Raw genomic sequence first — 8103 nt, forward strand, 5'->3', positions numbered from 1 at the left:
GTCGATATGAGTGAATGGATGACATGTGATGACATGTGAATTGGGATGTGAATAAATGATATGTGATGTGAATGAATGTGATGTGATGAGATGAAAAATGATGTGATAGGATGAGAATGAGTACACATGAATTGAATGTGGAATAAGTAATGTGGACTGATAAGGGATAATGTGGAAAGATGAGAGTTCATTATAGAAACTGTAATTGTGACCTGTTTGTAAATGATTGTTTTATGTCAAGAATGCTGGGGTAGCATTTTGACCGTCTTGTGAATGAGGTCTTGGAGATGTATCTGTTAAAGTTGCAACTGCTGACGGTCAATGGATGACGTCTCGCGTAGCAAGGTCGGCCGAGGTCTTGACCAGCCTCGGTTCGATTTAAATGGTGAGCTTCCGGTACGGTGGATGAGGGACCAAGGAAGCAGCCTATGAGTGAAGCGCTAGGTGACCTGCGAAGGATCCTAGAGGGTGCTGACCATACGATGCTCGGGCTCTAGGTCGCCGAAGATACCCACACGTGCGTCTTGGAAGATATTGGAATAAGAAGTAAGAGTTGTTTTCATGGATCTAGTTGATTGACCTTGCTGGTCCTCAACGGATGAGTCCATGGCTCTTTTATATGGATCTGTTGGTTGATCTTGCTGATCTTCGACGAAGATTCCATCTTAATTTTGTTAAGTTAATATATTGCCGGTTACTATGAGCTAGGAACTATCGAAAAGGCCCCTGAGTGAGTAGGTGGTGAGCGTTCTGGTTGCCAATGATGCCATAAGTACACCGATGAAAGAATGATTGGAAATAAGGATTCAACCAGAGATTTTGAGGATTGTGATCAGTGACACAATGGTTTTATTAAAGAATTGTTTTAAAGATAGCTGATGCTGAGAAAAAGAAAGGCAATTTCATATTGGGTGTGTAAGTGGTGTGACTAGTTTTATGTTTGCATGAACATCTGGCTAGGGGGCCTGGGAACTCTTTTCCCTGGTACCCGAGACAAAACCTAACCGAATTCCTAATTGGATCCCATCACTATAGTGGTTGGGAGGTTGGCTAACCCATGGGACTGGATGGGGTTAGGCTGGACTGATGGATCCGTAAATCGAGACTCAATTTCTGTATAGTACGATAGATGAGGTAAATCCTGGATAAAAATTATTCTATGGAAAAGAATCAACGGATGTGCCTCTCAATGAGAAAAAAAGCGTTGGTCTCTCTGATCCAAGTACAGTCTTTTTCCCTGATCTGACTATGGGACTTACGGGTTCGGTCAGATGAGTTTAGTTAGTTAAGGTTTTTGACTACGTTAGGGAAAAGTTATCTTGGTGGAATCGCCCGTGCTTTCCGAACAAAGGAATTTTTTTTTGGGTTCGGTTTTGGAAAAACCGATGGATTAGTCTCTTGTCCAGATATCCGTGGGCGAGGTCCCGAGTGTGGGACCTTGCCCTCGCAAGAAGTGCTACTTCCACTGCTAGCACCCCTAAATTTGTTGCGCAGTGGGGACAGGGATCTCACAATTGGTATCAGAGCTATTTGGCTAATGAGGATCAAACGAGAAGCCAAATATGTCAGAAATTTATCAAGAAGCACTAAAAGGTTGTAATTGTGTGATAAAATTCATACAATTTGATATTCAAACTGAAATTTGTAAATTGGTAATCGGGTCTTCAGATGGAAGTACCGCAATTGTATGGAATCCCTGACTTGCTTGAGGCCTAGACATGATGGTATTTACCTTATAGTTCCGAGAACCATGACTACCCGTATATACCGAGAGTTATACCGAGAGTATAACTGCAGCTCTTTACTGGCAGTATATACGAGTAAATCTAAGACTTGAAATTATAAGCATTAATGCTATCCAAATGATGAATTCGAATGTGGTTGATATGATTTTTAAATTCTGGTTGAGAACTGATGAGTTGATTTGGATTCTGATTGAAAAATGACGATCCCTGAAATTTGGTTGAAATGTAATAAGTTGAGCGAAACCACAATGAGGATGAATGGGACGAGTCCTTGTGATGATGTTCTTAACTAGAATGACGTTAATGACTTCAGCCAATCACTATGAGATTAGTGGATTGTGCTGGCAGATTGCTACTGTTAACTTTTGTCCAGTGGATCAAGTTAACACTAGTTTGGTACCAAAACAGGACACTTGAGTGTCCTTTTTTGGGGGTTGCGAAAAAAAATCAAACTCCTAATGTAGGCTTTAAAAACCAAAATGCTTCATTGGGCATGTAGAACATAACCCTATGCTTATGTAAAAAATGCTAAACATATAAAATGCCTTTTTATTTGGAAGTACATAAGCAACAAAGTAGCATATGTCTTGAAAATGAACATTTTTCAGGATTTTTCAGGATTTTTTCAAATATGCAAGCATCATTCTCTCAAAAAAAAAAATCCAATGATATCAATAGCATTTTTCCCAAGATATTTTGATAGCATACATCAGTCCAAGGAGGTAGAAGTTCACCAAAAAAATCATTTTCCTTTCCTAGAATTTTTTCCAAAAAAGTTGTATAAAATCAGCAAAAGTAACGCGTATTATCAAAACTCAATCACACCACTAAAAAAAATTGTAGCCCTATCAATGAGAATGTTGATTATTGGTTTTCATGCTTGAGATGAGATAAATAAGCCATAATTTGATGTGTATGACACTAACTTAGCCTCCACTTAAGTAGGTTCTTATCGCCTAGTTCTAAAAAAACTATAAAAAACAAAAATACAAAATTTGATCATCTTTTTTCAAAAACTAATCATAACTATGCTTGCACAAGTAGTCTACACCTATAGTTACAACAAATAATGCACTTACACAGCTTTCCCCTTTGATGAAAATCAAAATTAGGCTCATAATTAGACATTTTACGTATTAAAAACAGGTTGCGCAAAAGGCCATGTATGAGAAGAGGCCCAAAAAGTGGCTCTAAAGTTTTGGAAAATTCAAAACAAAGTAGTATTTACCCTATATAACATGGGTGCACCTCAAGTTTTACATTATTAGCTTGCATATGGAAGGAGAAAAATTCATGCTCCACCTCTATAAAAAACATCATTTCAATATTAGCGAGTCAAAAATTTATCCAATAATTATCGTTTGATGATTCCAAGATTTAGTTTACATCATGGGCTTTCCATCAAGCCAAGTTTCATGATCAAACTATGTCCCTTCTAAAAGTTATGTACAAATTACTACTATTTTAAAAACAGCAAAAATCATGCGTTTTATCAGCATGTGTCTAAGAAAATTAAAATATTGCCTTGCAAAAGCTAAGAAAAGTGCAATTTAAAAAATCTCAAATTTTTTTTTTTTGGGTCTTGAGGAACATCTGTGGATGTTAAGCATTTCAAAACTCTTAATAGATTGCCCACAAAAATTCAAGAAAAATGCTAACTTTCAAGACACTTTAGTGTCCAATTACAGAACTAGTGTTAAGGGATGATAAATTAAAAATATGAAAAATTGAAATCCCCATGGAGGACTGTTCAGATGGAAAAAAAATTTGAAATTCCCATGGAGGACTGTTCAGATGGAAAAAAAAATTAGTCTGATAGACCATTATTGTATTAAAGATATGAATGAGATATTCTGAATGAATTGTTAACTGATAATGCATTCTATATGAGGGCATTTATCCCTTGATTATGTGGGGAGCCAACCTATTTAGAGAACCCCAGAATCAGTTGAATTAAAAATTGGATTGAATCATAATAGAGGCTTAACAAGAATTTTCGTATTTATAGGAGCATGGATCGAGGTCGTCGTGGTAGAAATGTTAACCCCCAACTTGATGAAGAAGAGCTCGACCTGGATGTTTGTAAAACTCTTCATAGTTTGCAGCCTGGACCTTTCAAGGGTGAAGGAGAAAACTTGGGCGAGACTGTGGAGATGTGGATCGAATCAATGGAAGAATACTTTGGTGTCACCGGGTACAATGAGAAGAGCAAAATGGCTCTTGGAAGGCTGAAGATAGTGGAGACAGCCAGAGTGGCATGGAGAAACCACTGTGAGACAAACCGTCTCGACCGAAATACCCAAACTTGGACTAATCTCAAAATTTACCTAAGGACGAGGTTCTGTCCTCCCGGCTTTTTAGAAACAAAGATGAACGAATTTTTAGAGTTAACCCAGGAGAGTAGAACTATTGAAGCATATCATCAAGCATTCGCCCTCCTCCTCAGATACTCGCCTCTGCTGGATGAAGAACAGCTGATGGCCAGGTTTATTCAGGGACTGAACGTACCTTTGAATATCTTGGTGAAGAATGCCAAGCCAGTTTCCATGGCCGAAGTAGTTCGGATGGCGAAGGATTTCGCCAAAGACTTTGATGTCAAAGTCCTGCTAAAACCAGCACCATCACCTTTCAAAAGGTTTTTATTCCCAGAAGATGATTCCAACCTTCCTCTGCCTAAGAGATATCAGGGTCAAACCCAGGATATGGGAAGTTCCAGAATGGAAGAAATGTCCTTTTCCCTTAACTCAATCCCCTGGATTTCAACTTTAGAAGTTCCACTCTTGAACAAGAGAGTGAAATGCTATAATTATAAAGGGTTTGGACATCGCAGCATGGATTGCCCAAATCCTTCTGGTTTTCAGGGCAGGAAAATCAGGGATCAGGATTCCAGACTCTAGCCCCTTCCTTCCAGAGTAATCAGGGTTCCATTCGCCAAAATCAGGGAAATCCCAGAGGTAGACCCTCTATCCAACCTGCAGTTTCAATCCAAAGTAATGCAAGACCTCCACCTCAGAATAGGGAAAGTCAAAGAGAGTTGTTCCCAAATCGGCCGTCCACTTCCAAGGCAGTAACGCTGGAAGTGATTGAAGAAGAAGAAGAAGATGAAAGAGATCATACTCCACCTGCGAGATGAGGACATCTTGCGTTTTTTAAGTGGGTAGAATGTAATATTCCTCCCCAGCCTCTCAGGATATCCAGTATCTTCCCCTGTAGTCAAATTCCTCTTCAGAAAAATAAAAGATCTCGTTTCTACCAGTTTTGGCCTAGAGAGAGAAAATCTTCTAGAGAGTGATAATTCAGTTTTTAAATATTTTTGGATGAAAAAATATCTCTTCTTATTAAAATAAGTTCCTCCGAAATAGAAGTTCAAAAAGATTTTCAGAAGGTGCATTAGAAATCAAGTATAATATGTTCAAGAGGCCTTATCCTGAGGGTCAAGATTTTTTCAAAATTTTAAATTAAGGTTCCTATGGGCCAATAAGATCAATCCATGTGTGGGGAGGAGATAAATCCAATTTGTAAAAGAAAAATACCAAAAAATGAGTAAATGCTCACATAAGATGAAGAGTTGACTATGTACAAGGGTTAATAGTAAAAAACTATGAGTATTACTAAAAGAATGAGATATTTTGGGTATAATGATTCCATTTTGACACATGTGTAAGGAAGGGGAGTCCCTTCAAGGAGGCGCCTACTTCACATGCTTGAATGAGTTTTAAACTCAAAAATAAAGTGATATTTTTATCTCTCCTCTCTCTTGGATCAAACCGAATAAAAAAGGAACCAAACTAGGTCCAAATTTGGTCTAAATTCAACCAAACTGAATCTGGAAAATTCTAGAAATCAGTTGGTCTTGGTCAGAGCCTCCCTCTCCTATAAATAGAACCTGAGCCCTTTGTAAAAAATAGGAGAATTTTACTATGCCAGAATTATGCTGAAAGATAATTTTTACTATTCTCTAAAATTCTCTCCAAATTGAAGAAATTGGAGCTTCCCTCCTTCTTCAATCTCCATTGATGGCTCCATCAACATACCAAACCAATTGATTGGTTGGGGGCCTCTACCGTGATCAAAGAATCAAGCAATTTATAAGGTAAAGTATGAATTTTGATCTTTTTCTATAATTTCTCAATGTTTCTCTCTTCTCAATCCCTCTCAAGCTTGAGAAGCTTAATTGGAATGGCTTTTTAATGCTATTGAAGTTAATTGATGAATGGTAGTAAGGAAATACATAAATTCCTATTTATGCTTAATTTTAATGGTTTTTATGATTTTTGTCTTCTCTAAAATGATTATGATGTTATGTCTCATTGAAAAAAGGCATTCCCCTCTCTTCTTTAGTAAATCCAACCATTCTTTATCCTAGATGAATGATTAATGGATAAAATCAAGTTTCTCATAATGTTTCTCTTTGATATAAGTAGAGAATGTTTACATTAGAATGATTTAAATACTCTTGGTGAACTTCTAATTAATTTTAGAGAATTAAAATTTAAAAAATGGTCAGCCATACAAAGGAGGTTATGGCAAATTTTTTATAAAATTATGTAAAATAAGTTTTATTTTTTTAATTCAAAAAAAGTAATTCCCATCATATATGTATTCTTAAAGTGTTATTTTCATCCTAAGTATAGAAAAATGCATACTAAAAATATTTTATTAAAAAAGTGTTACTTTATTTAGAATTAAATTCTATGCATAGAAGGAAGCATATTTAAATTGTTATTTTGATTATAAAAGTGTGATTTTCATCATAAATGATTTTTTATGCATAAATGGATGCATAAAAGAAATTCTTTTATATTAAAAGAGCGATTTTCATCATAAATGATTTGTATGCATAAAAGATATTTTTTATATTAAAAGTGTGATTTTTATCATAAATGATTTTTATGCATAAATGGATGCATAAAAGAAATTCTTTTATATTAAAAGAGTGATTTTCATCATAAATGATTTGTATGCATAAACATATGCATAAAAGATATTTTTTTATATTAAAAGTGTGATTTTCATCATAAATGATTTTTATGCATAACTGGATGCATAAAAGAAATTCTTTTATATTAAAAGAGTGACTTTCAACATAAATGATTTGTATGCATAAACATATGCATAAAAGATATTTTTTTAATTAAAAGTGTGATTTTCAACATAAATGATTTTTATGCATAAATAGATGCATAAAAGAAATTCTTTTATATTAAAAGAGTGATTTTCATCATAAATGATTTGTGTGCATAAACATATGCATAAAAGATTTTTTTATATATGAAAAGCGTGATTTTCATATATGGATTTTATGCATAAATTAGATGCATAAGAGAAATTCTTTTATTCTAAAAGTGTAATTCCTACTAAATTGGATTTATGCATGGAAAAATACATAAAGAATTTATTTTAATCCAAAAAAGTTATTCTCATCAATTTTGATTTTATGCATAGAAAGATGCACAAAGAAATCTATTTTTATTTCAAAAGAGTTATTTTCATCAATTTTGATTTTATGCATAGAACGATGCATAAAGAAATCTATTTTTAGTTCAAAAGAGTTATTTTCATCAATTTTGATTTTATGCATAAGAAGATGCATAAAAGATTGAATTTTAATTTGAAAGTGTCATTCTCATTTAAAATGAATTTATGCATAGGAAGATGCATAAAAGATTGATTTTTATTTCGAAAGTGTTATTCTCCTTAAAATGGAATTTATGCATAAAGAAATCTTATATAAAAAATAAGAATTTTCTTGTATTCTATAAATAGATATGTGGATGTATGGATGTGGGAATGGATGTGGATGTATGGATGTAGATATGAATGTGGATGTAGATGTATGAATGTGGATGTGGATGTGAATGTATGAATGTGGATGTGAAAATGGATGTGTAGAAGTATGAATGAGGATGTGGATGTATGAATGTGGAATGTGGATATGGATGTATGGATGTGGATGTGGATGTATGAATGTGGATGTGGATGTGGATGTGGATATATGAATGTGGATGTGGAAATGGATGTGTAGATGTATGAATGAGGATGTGGATGTGGATGTATGAATGTAGATGTGGATGTGGATGTATGAATGTGGAATGTGGATATGGATATATGAATGTGGAATGTGGATATGGATGTATGGATGTGAATGTGGATGTATGAATGTGGATGTGGATGTGGATGTATAAATGTGGATGCAAAAATGGATGTGTAGATGTATGAATGAGGATGTGGATGTGGATGTATGAATGTAGATATGGATGTGGATGTATGAATGTGAATGTGGATGTGGATGTATGAATGTGGAATGTGGAATGTGGGTATGGATGTATGAATGTGGAATGTGGATATGGATGTATGG

The sequence above is a fragment of the Cibotium barometz genome, chromosome 52, assembly GCF_041138505.1.
Source record: "Cibotium barometz isolate CiBa-2024 chromosome 52, ASM4113850v1, whole genome shotgun sequence".
NCBI classification, from domain to species: Eukaryota; Viridiplantae; Streptophyta; class Polypodiopsida; order Cyatheales; family Cibotiaceae; genus Cibotium; species Cibotium barometz.